The sequence below is a fragment of the Sebastes fasciatus genome, chromosome 4 (genome assembly GCF_043250625.1).
Source record: "Sebastes fasciatus isolate fSebFas1 chromosome 4, fSebFas1.pri, whole genome shotgun sequence".
Classification (NCBI taxonomy): domain Eukaryota; kingdom Metazoa; phylum Chordata; class Actinopteri; order Perciformes; family Sebastidae; genus Sebastes; species Sebastes fasciatus.
Genome location: NC_133798.1, coordinates 3,774,715 through 3,793,107, shown reverse-complemented (window position 1 = coordinate 3,793,107; position 18,393 = coordinate 3,774,715). Strand labels below are relative to the sequence as shown.

At 45.5% G+C, this 18,393-nt stretch overlaps 4 non-coding genes across 4 annotated transcripts; all 4 read right to left on the bottom strand.

The window, feature by feature from the left end:
- Nucleotides 1–14,212: 14,212 nt before the first annotated feature.
- Nucleotides 14,213–14,284, bottom strand: trnaa-ugc (transfer RNA alanine (anticodon UGC)). The gene has a single exon. It is a non-coding gene; the product is annotated as a tRNA-Ala (tRNA).
- A 1,672-nt stretch (nucleotides 14,285–15,956) lies between these two features.
- Nucleotides 15,957–16,038, bottom strand: trnas-uga (transfer RNA serine (anticodon UGA)). The gene has a single exon. It is a non-coding gene; the product is annotated as a tRNA-Ser (tRNA).
- A 1,391-nt stretch (nucleotides 16,039–17,429) lies between these two features.
- trnaa-ugc (transfer RNA alanine (anticodon UGC)) lies at nucleotides 17,430–17,501 on the bottom strand. Its single transcript has one exon. It is a non-coding gene; the product is annotated as a tRNA-Ala (tRNA).
- Nucleotides 17,502–17,806: 305 nt separating this feature from the next.
- On the bottom strand, nucleotides 17,807–17,888 carry trnas-uga (transfer RNA serine (anticodon UGA)). The gene has a single exon. It is a non-coding gene; the product is annotated as a tRNA-Ser (tRNA).
- Nucleotides 17,889–18,393: the final 505 nt, after the last annotated feature.

Below are 18,393 nucleotides of genomic sequence, written 5' to 3'. Positions count from 1 at the left end.
AGGCAATCTAGCGGGACCTACACAAGTGTTCTTTGTACAGGGGAATTAGCTCAAATGGTAGAGCGCTCGCTTAGCATGCGAGAAGTAGCGGGATCGATGCCCGCATTCTCCATGAGTCCACAGGACTTTAGTCTCTTCTGTGTATGTAATTTGTGGGAAATTGGCTGGATTAACAAACCCTACCATTTCAACAGAGGACTGCAACTGTCTGTTGGTTTACTTCCACATTTGGCCGGCCAAGCAAGGAGTTGTGGCAAGGGCGCTTCCTTTGTAGACTGTCCATCCCAGGAATGTATTTAGCCCTGTTTTTGGGTGACCTAAATTGCCCTGTGATCAGTTTATGCTGTCTGTTCGTCAAAAGTGAGCATTTTTTAATCAAATGGTAGAGCACTCGTTTAGCATGCGAGAGGTAGCTGGATCAATACCCGCATTCTCCACAGACGAATTCTGGCAAAGATTGCCTCAACCACATGGCAACGGATGTTTTGTTCAACCGAATGTGCAAAACCTAAAGACTGCAAGTCTTCAGTTTCGTCTCAGTGCATATGACAGTCACTCCATGGGAACGAGAGAATTTCTGTGGGAAAAACTGATCTCAATGTTCCAAAGAGATTTGTTATATTTGTGATATTGGTGTCAGACGAAAGTCAACTTAACTGCAACAAGGATGGGATTTGACCAGACATATGCAGAGCACAATGACTTGGCAGTCCATCGTCTTAACCATGTAAACATGGAAGACGTAAATAACATGTCCTGCGACGAGGATGGGATTCGAACCCACGCGTGCAGAGCACAATGGATTAGCAGTCCATCGCCTTAACCACTCGGCCACCTCGTCTGCTGCTAGCTATGTGTTACAGTAAGAGTCGGACTCAGGTCAGCTTCCAGAGACACAATGGATTAGCGTAGCATGGAAGTAAGGAGGAGGAGGCAATCTAGCGGGACCTACACAAGTGCTCTTTGTACAGGGGAATTAGCTCAAATGGTAGAGCGCTCGCTTAGCATGCGAGAAGTAGCGGGATCGATGCCAGCATTCTCCATGAGTCCACAGGACTTTAGTCTCTTCTGTGTATGTAATTTGTGGGAAATTGGCTGGATTAACAAACACTACCATTTCAACAGAGGACTGCAACTGTCTGTTGGTTTACTTCCACATTTGGCCGGCCAAGCAAGGAGTTGTGGCAAGGGCGCTTCCTTTTTAGACTGTCCATCCCAGGAATGTATTTAGCCCTGTTTTTGGGTGACCTAAATTGCCCTGTGATCAGTTTATGCTGTCTGTTCGTCAAAAGTGAGCATTTTTTAATCAAATGGTAGAGCACTCGTTTAGCATGCGAGAGGTAGCTGGATCAATACCCGCATTCTCCACAGACTAATTCTGGCAAAGATTGCCTCAACCACATGGCAACGGATGTTTTGTTCAACCGAATGTGCAAAACCTAAAGACTGCAAGTCATCAGTTTCGTCTCAGTGCATATGACAGTCACTCCATGGGAACGAGAGAATTTCTGTGGGAAAAACTGATCTCAATGTTCCAAAGAGATTTGTTATATTTGTGATATTGGTGTCAGACGAAAGTCAACTTAACTGCAACAAGGATGGGATTTGACCAGACATATGCAGAGCACAATGACTTGGCAGTCCATCGTCTTAACCATGTAAACATGGAAGACGTAAATAACATGTCCTGCGACGAGGATGGGATTCGAACCCAAGCGTGCAGAGCACAATGGATTAGCAGTCCATCGCCTTAACCACTCGGCCACCTCGTCTGTTGCTAGCTATGTGTTACAGTAAGAGTCGGACCCAGGTCAGCTTCCAGAGACACAATGGATTAGCGTAGCATGGAAGTAAGGAGGAGGAGGCAATCTAGCGGGACCTACACAAGTGCTCTTTGTACAGGGGAATTAGCTCAAATGGTAGAGCGCTCGCTTAGCATGCGAGAAGTAGCGGGGTCGATGCCCGCATTCTCCATGAGTCCACAGGACTTTAGTCTCTTCTGTGTATGTAATTTGTGGGAAATTGGCTGGATTAACAAACACTACCATTTCAACAGAGGACTGCAACTGTCTGTTGGTTTACTTCCACATTTGGCTGGCCAAGCAAGGAGTTGTGGCAAGGGCGCTTCCTTTTTAGACTGTCCATCCCAGGAATGTATTTAGCCCTGTTTTTGGGTGACCTAAATTGCCCTGTGATCAGTTTATGCTGTCTGTTCGTCAAAAGTGAGCATTTTTTAATCAAATGGTAGAGCACTCGTTTAGCATGCGAGAGGTAGCTGGATCAATACCCGCATTCTCCACAGACTAATTCTGGCAAAGATTGCCTCAACCACATGGCAACGGATGTTTTGTTCAACCGAATGTGCAAAACCTAAAGACTGCAAGTCATCAGTTTCGTCTCAGTACATATGACAACGAGAGAATTTCTTTGGGAAAAACTGATCTCAATGTTCCAAAGAGATTTGTTATATTTGTGATATTGGTGTCAGACAAAAGTCAACTTAACTGCAACAAGGATGGGATTTGACCAGACATATGCAGAGCACAATGACTTGGCAATCCATCGTCTTAACCATGATAACATGTCCTGCGACGAGGATGGGATTCGAACCCACGCGTGCAGAGCACAATGGATTAGCAGTCCATCGCCTTAACCACTCGGCCACCTCGTCTGCTGCTAGCTATGTGTTACAGTAAGAGTCGGACCCAGGTCAGCTTCCAGAGACACAATGGATTAGCGTAGCATGGAAGTAAGGAGGAGGAGGCGATCTAGCGGGACCTACACAAGTGCTCTTTGTACAGGGGAATTAGCTCAAATGGTAGAGCGCTCGCTTAGCATGCGAGAAGTAGCGGGATCGATGCCTGCATTCTCCATGAGTCCACAGTACTTTAGTCTCTTCTGTGTATGTAATTTGTGGGGAAATGGCTGGATTAACAAACACTACCATTTCAACAGAGGACTGCAACTGTCTGTTGGTTTACTTCCACATTTGGCCGGCCAAGCAAGGAGTTGTGGCAAGGGCGCTTCCTTTGTAGACTGTCCATCCCAGGAATGTATTTAGCCCTGTTTTTGGGTGACCTAAATTGCCCTGTGATCAGTTTATGCTGTCTGTTCGTCAAAAGTGAGCATTTTTTAATCAAATGGTAGAGCACTCGTTTAGCATGCGAGAGGTAGCTGGATCAATACCCGCATTCTCCACAGACTAATTCTGGCAAAGATTGCCTCAACCACATGGCAACGGATGTTTTGTTCAACCGAATGTGCAAAACCTAAAGACTGCAAGTCATCAGTTTCGTCTCAGTGCATATGACAGTCACTCCATGGGAACGAGAGAATTTCTGTGGGAAAAACTGATCTCAATGTTCCAAAGAGATTTGTTATATTTGTGATATTGGTGTCAGACGAAAGTCAACTTAACTGCAACAAGGATGGGATTTGACCAGACATATGCAGAGCACAATGACTTGGCAGTCCATCGTCTTAACCATGTAAACATGGAAGACGTAAATAACATGTCCTGCGACGAGGATGGGATTCGAACCCACGCGTGCAGAGCACAATGGATTAGCAGTCCATCGCCTTAACCACTCGGCCACCTCGTCTGCTGCTAGCTATGTGTTACAGTAAGAGTCGGACCCAGGTCAGCTTCCAGAGACACAATGGATTAGCGCAGCATGGAAGTAAGGAGGAGGAGGCGATCTAGCGGGACCTACACAAGTGCTCTTTGTACAGGGGAATTAGCTCAAATGGTAGAGCGCTCGCTTAGCATGCGAGAAGTAGCGGGATCGATGCCCGCATTCTCCATGAGTCCACAGGACTTTAGTCTCTTCTGTGTATGTAATTTGTGGGAAAATGGCTGGATTAACAAACACTACCATTTCAACCGAGGACTGCAACTGTCTGTTGGTTTACTTCCACATTTGGCCGGCCAAGCAAGGAGTTGTGGCAAGGGCGCTTCCTTTGTAGACTGTCCATCCCAGGAATGTATTTAGCCCTGTTTTTGGGTGACCTAAATTGCCCTGTGATCAGTTTATGCTGTCTGTTCGTCAAAAGTGAGCATTTTTTAATCAAATGGTAGAGCACTCGTTTAGCATGCGAGAGGTAGCTGGATCAATACCCGCATTCTCCACAGACTAATTCTGGCAAAGATTGCCTGAACCACATGGCAACGGATGTTTTGTTCAACCGAATGTGCAAAACCTAAAGACTGCAAGTCATCAGTTTCGTCTCAGTGCATATGACAGTCACTCCATGGGAACGAGAGAATTTCTGTGGGAAAAACTGATCTCAATGTTCCAAAGAGATTTGTTATATTTGTGATATTGGTGTCAGACGAAAGTCAACTTAATTGCAACAAGGATGGGATTTGACCAGACATATGCAGAGCACAATGACTTGGCAGTCCATCGTCTTAACCATGATAACATGTCCTGCGACGAGGATGGGATTCGAACCCACGCGTGCAGAGCACAATGGATTAGCAGTCCATCGCCTTAACCACTCGGCCACCTCGTCTGCTGCTAGCTATGTGTTACAGTAAGAGTCGGACCCAGGTCAGCTTCCAGAGACACAATGGATTAGCGTAGCATGGAAGTAAGGAGGAGGAGGCAATCTAGCGGGACCTACACAAGTGCTCTTTGTACAGGGGAATTAGCTCAAATGGTAGAGCGCTCGCTTAGCATGCGAGAAGTAGCGGGATCGATGCCCGCATTCTCCATGAGTCCACAGGACTTTAGTCTCTTCTGTGTATGTAATTTGTGGGAAATTGGCTGGATTAACAAACACTACCATTTCAACAGAGGACTGCAACTGTCTGTTGGTTTACTTCCACATTTGGCCGGCCAAGCAAGGAGTTGTGGCAAGGGCGCTTCCTTTTTAGACTGTCCATCCCAGGAATGTATTTAGCCCTGTTTTTGGGTGACCTAAATTGCCCTGTGATCAGTTTATGCTGTCTGTTCGTCAAAAGTGAGCATTTTTTAATCAAATGGTAGAGCACTCGTTTAGCATGCGAGAGGTAGCTGGATCAATACCCGCATTCTCCACAGACTAATTCTGGCAAAGATTGCCTCAACCACATGGCAACGGATGTTTTGTTCAACCGAATGTGCAAAACCTAAAGACTGCAAGTCATCAGTTTCGTCTCAGTGCATATGACAGTCACTCCATGGGAACGAGAGAATTTCTGTGGGAAAAACTGATCTCAATGTTCCAAAGAGATTCGTTATATTTGTGATATTGGTGTCAGACGAAAGTCAACTTAACTGCAACAAGGATGGGATTTGACCAGACATATGCAGAGCACAATGACTTGGCAGTCCATCGTCTTAACCATGTAAACATGGAAGACGTAAATAACATGTCCTGCGACGAGGATGGGATTCGAACCCACGCGTGCAGAGCACAATGGATTAGCAGTCCATCGCCTTAACCACTCGGCCACCTCGTCTGTTGCTAGCTATGTGTTACAGTAAGAGTCGGACCCAGGTCATCTTCCAGAGACACAATGGATTAGCGCAGCATGGAAGTAAGGAGGAGGAGGCGATCTAGCGGGACCTACACAAGTGCTCTTTGTACAGGGGAATTAGCTCAAATGGTAGAGCGCTCGCTTAGCATGCGAGAAGTAGCGGGATCGATGCCGCATTCTCCATGAGTCCACAGGACTTTAGTCTCTTCTGTGTATGTAATTTGTGGGAAAATGGCTGGATTAACAAACACTACCATTTCAACAGAGGACTGCAACTGTCTGTTGGTTTACTTCCACATTTGGCCGGCCAAGCAAGGAGTTGTGGCAAGGGCGCTTCCTTTTTAGACTGTCCATCCCAGGAATGTATTTAGCCCTGTTTTTGGGTGACCTAAATTGCCCTGTGATCAGTTTATGCTGTCTGTTCGTCAAAAGTGAGCATTTTTTAATCAAATGGTAGAGCACTCGTTTAGCATGCGAGAGGTAGCTGGATCAATACCCGCATTCTCCACAGACTAATTCTGGCAAAGATTGCCTCAACCACATGGCAACGGATGTTTTGTTCAACCGAATGTGCAAAACCTAAAGACTGCAAGTCATCAGTTTCGTCTCAGTACATATGACAACGAGAGAATTTCTTTGGGAAAAACTGATCTCAATGTTCCAAAGAGATTTGTTATATTTGTGATATTGGTGTCAGACAAAAGTCAACTTAACTGCAACAAGGATGGGATTTGACCAGACATATGCAGAGCACAATGACTTGGCAATCCATCGTCTTAACCATGATAACATGTCCTGCGACGAGGATGGGATTCGAACCCACGCGTGCAGAGCACAATGGATTAGCAGTCCATCGCCTTAACCACTCGGCCACCTCGTCTGCTGCTAGCTATGTGTTACAGTAAGAGTCGGACCCAGGTCAGCTTCCAGAGACACAATGGATTAGCGTAGCATGGAAGTAAGGAGGAGGAGGCGATCTAGCGGGACCTACACAAGTGCTCTTTGTACAGGGGAATTAGCTCAAATGGTAGAGCGCTCGCTTAGCATGCGAGAAGTAGCGGGATCGATGCCTGCATTCTCCATGAGTCCACAGTACTTTAGTCTCTTCTGTGTATGTAATTTGTGGGGAAATGGCTGGATTAACAAACACTACCATTTCAACAGAGGACTGCAACTGTCTGTTGGTTTACTTCCACATTTGGCCGGCCAAGCAAGGAGTTGTGGCAAGGGCGCTTCCTTTGTAGACTGTCCATCCCAGGAATGTATTTAGCCCTGTTTTTGGGTGACCTAAATTGCCCTGTGATCAGTTTATGCTGTCTGTTCGTCAAAAGTGAGCATTTTTTAATCAAATGGTAGAGCACTCGTTTAGCATGCGAGAGGTAGCTGGATCAATACCCGCATTCTCCACAGACTAATTCTGGCAAAGATTGCCTCAACCACATGGCAACGGATGTTTTGTTCAACCGAATGTGCAAAACCTAAAGACTGCAAGTCATCAGTTTCGTCTCAGTGCATATGACAGTCACTCCATGGGAACGAGAGAATTTCTGTGGGAAAAACTGATCTCAATGTTCCAAAGAGATTTGTTATATTTGTGATATTGGTGTCAGACGAAAGTCAACTTAACTGCAACAAGGATGGGATTTGACCAGACATATGCAGAGCACAATGACTTGGCAGTCCATCGTCTTAACCATGTAAACATGGAAGACGTAAATAACATGTCCTGCGACGAGGATGGGATTCGAACCCACGCGTGCAGAGCACAATGGATTAGCAGTCCATCGCCTTAACCACTCGGCCACCTCGTCTGCTGCTAGCTATGTGTTACAGTAAGAGTCGGACCCAGGTCAGCTTCCAGAGACACAATGGATTAGCGCAGCATGGAAGTAAGGAGGAGGAGGCGATCTAGCGGGACCTACACAAGTGCTCTTTGTACAGGGGAATTAGCTCAAATGGTAGAGCGCTCGCTTAGCATGCGAGAAGTAGCGGGATCGATGCCCGCATTCTCCATGAGTCCACAGGACTTTAGTCTCTTCTGTGTATGTAATTTGTGGGAAAATGGCTGGATTAACAAACACTACCATTTCAACCGAGGACTGCAACTGTCTGTTGGTTTACTTCCACATTTGGCCGGCCAAGCAAGGAGTTGTGGCAAGGGCGCTTCCTTTGTAGACTGTCCATCCCAGGAATGTATTTAGCCCTGTTTTTGGGTGACCTAAATTGCCCTGTGATCAGTTTATGCTGTCTGTTCGTCAAAAGTGAGCATTTTTTAATCAAATGGTAGAGCACTCGTTTAGCATGCGAGAGGTAGCTGGATCAATACCCGCATTCTCCACAGACTAATTCTGGCAAAGATTGCCTGAACCACATGGCAACGGATGTTTTGTTCAACCGAATGTGCAAAACCTAAAGACTGCAAGTCATCAGTTTCGTCTCAGTGCATATGACAGTCACTCCATGGGAACGAGAGAATTTCTGTGGGAAAAACTGATCTCAATGTTCCAAAGAGATTTGTTATATTTGTGATATTGGTGTCAGACGAAAGTCAACTTAATTGCAACAAGGATGGGATTTGACCAGACATATGCAGAGCACAATGACTTGGCAGTCCATCGTCTTAACCATGATAACATGTCCTGCGACGAGGATGGGATTCGAACCCACGCGTGCAGAGCACAATGGATTAGCAGTCCATCGCCTTAACCACTCGGCCACCTCGTCTGCTGCTAGCTATGTGTTACAGTAAGAGTCGGACCCAGGTCAGCTTCCAGAGACACAATGGATTAGCGTAGCATGGAAGTAAGGAGGAGGAGGCAATCTAGCGGGACCTACACAAGTGCTCTTTGTACAGGGGAATTAGCTCAAATGGTAGAGCGCTCGCTTAGCATGCGAGAAGTAGCGGGATCGATGCCCGCATTCTCCATGAGTCCACAGGACTTTAGTCTCTTCTGTGTATGTAATTTGTGGGAAATTGGCTGGATTAACAAACACTACCATTTCAACAGAGGACTGCAACTGTCTGTTGGTTTACTTCCACATTTGGCCGGCCAAGCAAGGAGTTGTGGCAAGGGCGCTTCCTTTTTAGACTGTCCATCCCAGGAATGTATTTAGCCCTGTTTTTGGGTGACCTAAATTGCCCTGTGATCAGTTTATGCTGTCTGTTCGTCAAAAGTGAGCATTTTTTAATCAAATGGTAGAGCACTCGTTTAGCATGCGAGAGGTAGCTGGATCAATACCCGCATTCTCCACAGACTAATTCTGGCAAAGATTGCCTCAACCACATGGCAACGGATGTTTTGTTCAACCGAATGTGCAAAACCTAAAGACTGCAAGTCATCAGTTTCGTCTCAGTGCATATGACAGTCACTCCATGGGAACGAGAGAATTTCTGTGGGAAAAACTGATCTCAATGTTCCAAAGAGATTCGTTATATTTGTGATATTGGTGTCAGACGAAAGTCAACTTAACTGCAACAAGGATGGGATTTGACCAGACATATGCAGAGCACAATGACTTGGCAGTCCATCGTCTTAACCATGTAAACATGGAAGACGTAAATAACATGTCCTGCGACGAGGATGGGATTCGAACCCACGCGTGCAGAGCACAATGGATTAGCAGTCCATCGCCTTAACCACTCGGCCACCTCGTCTGTTGCTAGCTATGTGTTACAGTAAGAGTCGGACCCAGGTCATCTTCCAGAGACACAATGGATTAGCGCAGCATGGAAGTAAGGAGGAGGAGGCGATCTAGCGGGACCTACACAAGTGCTCTTTGTACAGGGGAATTAGCTCAAATGGTAGAGCGCTCGCTTAGCATGCGAGAAGTAGCGGGATCGATGCCGCATTCTCCATGAGTCCACAGGACTTTAGTCTCTTCTGTGTATGTAATTTGTGGGAAAATGGCTGGATTAACAAACACTACCATTTCAACAGAGGACTGCAACTGTCTGTTGGTTTACTTCCACATTTGGCCGGCCAAGCAAGGAGTTGTGGCAAGGGCGCTTCCTTTTTAGACTGTCCATCCCAGGAATGTATTTAGCCCTGTTTTTGGGTGACCTAAATTGCCCTGTGATCAGTTTATGCTGTCTGTTCGTCAAAAGTGAGCATTTTTTAATCAAATGGTAGAGCACTCGTTTAGCATGCGAGAGGTAGCTGGATCAATACCCGCATTCTCCACAGACTAATTCTGGCAAAGATTGCCTCAACCACATGGCAACGGATGTTTTGTTCAACCGAATGTGCAAAACCTAAAGACTGCAAGTCATCAGTTTCGTCTCAGTGCATATGACAGTCACTCTATGGCAACGAGAGAATTTCTGTGGGAAAAACTGATCTCAATGTTCCAAAGAGATTTGTTATATTTGTGATATTGGTGTCAGACGAAAGTCAACTTAACTGCAACAAGGATGGGATTTGACCAGACATATGCAGAGCACAATGACTTGGCAGTCCATCGTCTTAACCATGTAAACATGGAAGACGTAAATAACATGTCCTGCGACGAGGATGGGATTCGAACCCACGCGTGCAGAGCACAATGGATTAGCAGTCCATCGCCTTAACCACTCGGCCACCTCGTCTGTTGCTAGCTATGTGTTACAGTAAGAGTCGGACCCAGGTCAGCTTCCAGAGACACAATGGATTAGCGTAGCATGGAAGTAAGGAGGAGGAGGCAATCTAGCGGGACCTACACAAGTGCTATTTGTACAGGGGAATTAGCTCAAATGGTAGAGCGCTCGCTTAGCATGCGAGAAGTAGCGGGATCGATGCCCGCATTCTCCATGAGTCCACAGGACTTTAGTCTCTTCTGTGTATGTAATTTGTGGGAAAATGGCTGGATTAACAAACACTACCATTTCAACCGAGGACTGCAACTGTCTGTTGGTTTACTTCCACATTTGGCCGGCCAAGCAAGGAGTTGTGGCAAGGGCGCTTCCTTTGTAGACTGTCCATCCCAGGAATGTATTTAGCCCTGTTTTTGGGTGACCTAAATTGCCCTGTGATCAGTTTATGCTGTCTGTTCGTCAAAAGTGAGCATTTTTTAATCAAATGGTAGAGCACTCGTTTAGCATGCGAGAGGTAGCTGGATCAATACCCGCATTCTCCACAGACTAATTCTGGCAAAGATTGCCTCAACCACATGGCAACGGATGTTTTGTTCAACCGAATGTGCAAAACCTAAAGACTGCAAGTCATCAGTTTCGTCTCAGTGCATATGACAGTCACTCCATGGGAAGGAGAGAATTTCTGTGGGAAAAACTGATCTCAATGTTCCAAAGAGATTTGTTATATTTGTGATATTGGTGTCAGACGAAAGTCAACTTAACTGCAACAATGATGGGATTTCACCAGACATATGCAGAGCACAATGACTTGGCAGTCCATCGTCTTAACCATGTAAACATGGAAGACGTAAATAACATGTCCTGCGACGAGGATGGGATTCGAACCCACGCGTGCAGAGCACAATGAATTAGCAGTCCATCGCCTTAACCACTCGGCCACCTCGTCTGCTGCTAACTATGTGTTACAGTAAGAGTCGGACCCAGGTCAGCTTCCAGAGACACAATGGATTAGCGTAGCATTGAAGTAAGGAGGAGGAGGCGATCTAGCGGGACCTACACAAGTGCTCTTTGTACAGGGGAATTAGCTCAAATGGTAGAGCGCTCGCTTAGCATGCGAGAAGTAGCGGGATCGATGCCCGCATTCTCCATGAGTCCACAGGACTTTAGTCTCTTCTGTGTATGTAATTTGTGGGAAAATGGCTGGATTAACAAACACTACCATTTCAACAGAGGACTGCAACTGTCTGTTGGTTTACTTCCACATTTGGCCGGCCAAGCAAGGAGTTGTGGCAAGGGCTATTTTGTTCAACCGAATGTGCAAATGAAAGACTGATCTCAGTGTTCCAAAGAGAGTTGTTATATTTGAGCCAGTTATATTGGTGATATTGGTGTCAGACGAAAGTCAATTTAACTGCAACAAGGACGGGATTTGACCAGACGTATGCAGTGCACAATGAGTTACCAGATCAGATGGAAATTGGGATTCGAGCCATTCATTTACGGGGCTGCATTGGTGGGGATGGCTCACTTCAGGTACCTGTGAGATGACGCATTGTGTTTGTATAAGCTATGAGATCAAGGTAAGCGTACACGCCGTTTTCGCTGCTTGAATTGAGTGGAGCATTTGTGTATGTGTTACCCACACACTGAATGATGAGACAGGTTTTTCTCATCCAGGTGCCAGGTACATTTATTCAGCTGTAAACATAGTAAAAAGAACAGTCAAGGATGAATGCCGGCTTTGTTCTCTACTGCTTTCCTGACTGTTATGCTACGACTGCGCTGACTTCCGGCTACCGAAGAATAACTATACAGTCGCTGACATATCACTAAATCACTATCAAGTAATACAATGGAAGTATTCAGTACACAATATACCATAAGCTAAATCTATCCTGAAACTATCATTACCAAATCACCATGGCAACTGTTTCCTCTAATACACACTCTTATTATATCAACCACTGAACATAAATTACTAATTATATCAACCTCTGAACATATTATACTAATTATATCAACAACTGAACATTTGTTTACGATGTCACTGCATCTTAGATGGGAATACATTTACACAATCAATACACAACCGTGAACTGTACCGTTCCCGCGCCACGGACCTAAAATAGCTATTCAAGCTAGCCTTTGTTAGCATTAGCTAGCGGACTAACTCCGTGACGTACATCACACTTATAAACATAAACACACGGCCCCATAAACGATAATAAACTTAACACACAATTATCAGTACTATATATGGCGCTTGTGTACGTCTCTCACCTGTAAACATAGTAAAAAGAACAGTCAAGGATGAATGCCGGCTTTGTTCTCTACTGCTTTCCTGACTGTTATGCTACGACTGCGCTGACTTCCGGCTACAGAAGAATAAGAGCGCCAGTCGCTGACATATCAAAGCCACTACCGCCACCTACTGGTCAATACAAAATGTTGTCTTAGAATTACTTGACACTAAAGCAGGTGGGTTTACTGTCCTTTGTACTGTCTTTTAAGTGACACCAAGCGCTTTAAAAATAATAATGGTAATAATAATAATAATAATTACAAAAATAACCATGGCGGGGGTACCAAAATAATGACATACAGGTTTCTGGGCACAATCCTTAACCCTAAAATGTCCAGGGTGCCACATATGCCTTGTAAACAGTGTGCAGAATCCCCCTACTCTGCGCACCGCAGGCGTACGCCGGCGTGATAATGGTACGGACCCAGTATTCGGCCCCAATCAACGCTGACTCGAGTGACATAACTTTAGGTCATTTATCAGACTTTGCACACAGCTCCCCCGGTGACACAAAAGGCTTTGTGCAACTTTTTTGAATTTTTTTTCGAGACACCTTTATAAAAGAAGAAATCTGACTAAAACCCTTTAGGTTAATCTGGTACGTTGCTTTAAAACCTATAAAATGAAACTGTGATGGCCGGAAATCAAACCGGGTAGAGTGCTTGCACCACTATACCAGCAATCACAGTGGAAAAGTAAGACATTTTCTGCCTTTAGGCCCTACCAACCAAGCCGACGGTCAGCTGATGGACAGTTTGGGGCAGACGGTGAGGGTCCATTGGCCTGTTTTTTTCGCAGTGTCCCGCACCATCACCATGTAGGCTGCCCTTGTTGGAGGTTTTTCGGCCGATTCAGCATGTTGATTCGGCGGTGCTGCCCGTCGGTGAGAGAAATCACTATAATTGACGGTTCAGCCTTTGGTTCAGCTTAAACAAATCAGTGCAAAAGAAGAGAAAGGGACATGAGGAAAGCAAGCCAACGAGTAAAGTCAAGAGGAAAAACACAGAAGGCTCTTCCCATTTTTCATCTTGATCTCATGTGATGATTCCAATACACAGATATTTTCACAACCACATGGTCATCTGGAATGAAGCCATGTGGTCGGCAAACACTGCTTTATTTTATGTCCGTATCATAATAACGGCTTGCATGTCCGCTGTCCTCGGTCTTCCGGTTTCCCTTTTTGAATGTCAAATACAGACTACGGCGACCTGCTGGTATTTATGACAGACCGAAATGGATTTCAAGTCCATCACCTTAACCACTCGGCCACAACAACCTACAAAAAGCCCGTAAATACCAATTTCAAAAAATGTTCTGAACTTTCCCAATTTCTGAGAAAAACAGGGCATATCAATGTAACGAACTTGTCCAGTTAAACCTCCAGTTTTTTTCTAGCCTTTGTGATAGTTGGTGCATTCTTTTCAGTTCTCCTTATAGCTAGTTCCCACTGCACAATTTTAACATTGATTTTCCGCTCCCCGACAGTTTTTGGAGCTCCCCAATAAAAGCACCAGATCAGAGGCAAACCGGCATTGGCTCACCACTCGCACATCGGCGTTTGAGCATCATGTTTAAGCTGCTCAAAAACGCGAGCTGAGAGGCTAGCAGATGCCTCACAGACACATTCCAGATATCTGGCATGCTAAATATCTGGATCTGTCGGGGACTCCAGCCACGAGCTACAGCCAATGAGAGCGCAAGACACAGGTTGAGGGGAAACATGGAGTCACAGTAGGAGCTTACTGTATGTCAAGACAGCATGTTTTGCAGTATGGATATGAGATGACTTTGAAAGTCTTGTAGTGTCAACATAGCTATCCACATAGTAACATGGCCAACAGAGTCACCGTTTTACTGTGACCATAATACCTGTTGGAGATGCCGGGGATTGAACCCGGGGCCTCATACATGCAAAGCATGCGCTCTACCACTGAGCTACATCCCCTGGGTTTTTTGTGAATGTTTAACAATTTTTTCGAGACACCTCCATGAAAGAAGCAATCTGACTAAAACCTTTTAGGTTAATCTGGTATGTTGCTTTAAAACCTGTAAAATTTAACTGCCATGGCCGGAAATCAAACCGGGTAGAAAGCTTGCACCACTATACCAGCAATCACAGTGGAAAAGTGGGACATTTGCTGCTTTAAGGCCCTGACACACCAAGCCGACGGTCGGCCGTCGGACAGTTTGGGGCTGACGGCGAGCGTCCGTCGGCCTGTTTTTTTCGCTGTGTCCCACACCGTCGGCATGTTGAATCGCCGGGCCGCAGGTCGGTGAGAGAAATCACTCTCATTTGCGGTTCGGCCTTTGGTTCAGCTTAACAAATCAGTGCACGAGAAGAGAAACGGACGTGAGGAAAGCAAGCCAACGAGTAAAGTCAAGAGGAAAAAAACACAGAAGGCTCTTCCCATTTTTCATCTTGATCTCATCTGATGATTCCAATACAGTTATTTTTACAACGACATGGCCATCTGGAATGAAGCCATGTGGTCGGCAAACACTGCTTTATTTTATGTCCGTATCATAATAACGGCTTGTATGTACGCTGTCATCGGTCTTCCGGTTTCCCTTTTTGAATGAAAAATACAGACTACCGCGACCTGCTGGTAGGGAGAGTTATTTCATCTCAGGCAGGCACAGAACCTACGTGCTAACTGGCCGTCGGCTGTGGTCTTTGCTGTGTGTTCAAGTGCAACTTGTCGGCCAAAACAAATGTGAGGTGAGGCGACGCAACAGGTGGCCTTGGTAGCCGCTAGTTCTTTGTTGTCCGACAAAAACCCCCCGCAAAAGTATACTGTCATTAGAATGAAGAAAAGGATTGCGATGGCTGGGAATCAAACCTAGGTCAACTGCTTGGAAGGCAGCTATGCTCACCACTATACCACCATCGCTGTGCGAGGAGGTTCTTACCGCAAGTTCTCCAATTTTTCTGGGCATTGAGACTGAAACGAGCCCTTCATTTATGGGGCTGCATTGGTAGGGATGGCTCGCTTCAGGTACCTGTGAGATGATACATTTTGTTTGTATCAGCCATGAGATTGAGGTAAGCGTACACGCCGTTTTCGCCGCTTGAATTGAGTGGAGCATTTGTGTATGCCTTTTAAACAGTGTGCAGAATCCGCCTACTCTGCGCACCGCAGGCGTACGCCGGCGTGATAATGGTACGGACCCAGTATTCGGCCCCAATCGACGCTGACTCGAGTGACATAACTTGAGGTCATTTATCAGACTTTGCACACAGCTCCCCCGGTGACACAAAAGGCTTTGTGCAACTTTTTTCACATATGTAGTCATACTCCCCAAAACCTGTTAAGAGATGGTGTGTAAAATCGGTGGAGTTTCCCTTTCCGTTAAAATGACAAGTTTCTGTCACCTCTACATACTTATTTTCAATATTGAATCAAGCACAGTATCAAAAATTGGGTTTGATTGACTGACAATCTTAAGGATTCTAAAAGACAACACATAAATTCAAGTGTCTACTCAATCAACAGTTACTGTCAGAGAATCACTTTGTTTGCATACTGATATTTTTTTCTAAGTTGCACCTGAAATGTCTCCGCAGGGAAGCCTACGCAAGTAACATAGGTGGGCTCCCACTGCCGAAAAGTTCCGTTCGTTGTCGGCAGGATTCGAACCTGCGCGGGGAGACCCCAATGGATTTCAAGTCCATCGCCTTAACCACTCGGCCACAACAACCTGTAAAAAGGCAGTAAATACAAATTTCAAAAAATGTTCTGAACTTTCCCAATTGCTGAGAAAAACAGGGCATATCAATGTAATGAACTTGTTCAGTTAAACCTCCACTTTTTTTCTAGCCTTTGTGATAGTTGGTGCATTCTTTTCAGTTCTCCTTATAGCTAGTTCCCACTGCACAATTTTAACATTGATTTTTCCGCTCCCCGACAGTTTTTGGAGCTCCCCAATAAAAGCACCAGATCAGAGGCAAATCGGCATTGGCTCACCTCTCGCACATTGGCGTTTGAGCATCATGTTTAAACTGCTCAAAAACGTGAGCTGAGAGGCTAGCAGATGCCTCACAGACACATTCCAGATATCTACCATGCTAAATATCTGGACCTGTCGGGGACTCCATCCAGGAGCTACAGCCAATGAGAGCGCAAGACATGGGTTGAGGGGAAACCTGGAGTCACAGCTTACTTGCTGTCTCTGTGAAGACAGCAAGTTTTGCAGTATGGATATCAAATGACTTTGAAAGTCTTGTAGTGTGAACATAGCTATCCACATAGTAACCATCAAACCGGGTAGAAAGCTTGCACCACTATACCAGCAATCACAGTGGAAAAGTGGGCCATTTTCTGCCTCAAGGCCCTGACACACCAAGCCGACGGTCGGCCGTCGGACAGTTTGGGGCCGGCGGCGAGCGTCCGTCGGCCTGTTTTTTTCGCTGTGTCCCACACCGTCAGCATGTTGAATCGCCGGGCCGCAGGTCGGTGAGAGAAATCACTCTCATTTGCGGTTCGGCCTTTGGTTCAGCTTAACAAATCAGTGCACGAGAAGAGAAACGGACGTGAGGAAAGCAAGCCAACGAGTAAAGTCAAGAGGAAAAAAACACAGAAGGCTCTTCCCATTTTTCATCTTGATCTCATCTGATGATTCCAATACAGTTATTTTTACAACGACATGGCCATCTGGAATGAAGCCATGTGGTCGGCAAACACTGCTTTATTTTATGTCCGTATCATAATAACGGCTTGTATGTACGCTGTCATCGGTCTTCCGGTTTCCCTTTTTGAATGAAAAATACAGACTACCGCGACCTGCTGGTAGGGAGAGTTATTTCATCTCAGGCAGGCACAGAACCTACGTGCTAACTGGCCGTCGGCTGTGGTCTTTGCTGTGTGTTCAAGTGCAACTTGTCGGCCAAAACAAATGTGAGGTGAGGCGACGCAACAGGTGGCCTTGGTAGCCGCTAGTTCTTTGTTGTCCGACAAAAAACCCCCGCAAAAGTATACTGTCATTAGAACGAAGAAAAGGATTGCGATGGCTGGGAATCGAACCCAGATCAACTGCTTGGAAGGCAGCTATGCTCACCACTATACCACCATCGCTGTAAACATAATACCTGTTGGAGATGCCGAGGATTGAACCCGGGGCTTCATACATGCAAAGCATGCGCTATACCACTGAGCTACATCCCCTGTGGTTTTTGGGAATGTTTGACATTTTTTTCGAGACATAATAGTAATTTATCAGACTTTGCACGCAGCAGTGACACAAAAGGCTTTTGTGCAACTTTTGTCACATATGTAGTCGTACCCCCCAAAACCTGTTAGGACATGATGTGCAAAATTGGTGGAGTTTCCATTTACGTTAAAATGAGAAGTTTCTGTCACTTTTTTTGCTTTGATACTGACGTTTTATTTCTAAGTTGCACCTGAAATGTCTCCGTAGGGAAGCCTACGCAAGTAGCATTGGTGGGCTCCCAATACCGAAAAGTGCCGTTCGTTGTCGGCAGGATTCGAACCTGCGCTGGGACACCCCAATGGATTTCAAGTCCATCGCCTTAACCACTCGGCCACAACAACCTTTAAAACTGCCTTAAATACCAATTTAAAAAAAAATTCTGAACTTTCCCCATTGCTGAGAAAAACAGGGCATATCAATGTAACAAACTTGTTCAGTTAAACCTCAACTTTGTTTTCTTGCCATTGTGATAGTTTGTGCATTAAGGCATGCACAGAACGTACGTACTAACTGGCCATCGGCTATAGTGTTTGCGGTGTGTTCAAGTGCAACTTGCGGCCAAAAGAAGAATAACTAATGAAATGAAAACAACAACAACATTGTCTTATTCTTATTGATCAAAGCATGATATTCCAAATTGCACATATTACTGACCTGCTGGTTGCTGAGAGTCTGTGTCCTCAGTTCTACCAGGTACTCTGCAAGGCTGTCAGCCCGATCCATACCTGGCATACCATGCTTGTCCACTGCCTGATAAACATACAATTTGTCATCAGTAAGCAAATAAATAGGATAAACTGCTGTGAAATTACACTACATGTAAAATATAATTTCTTTTTGCCTGTA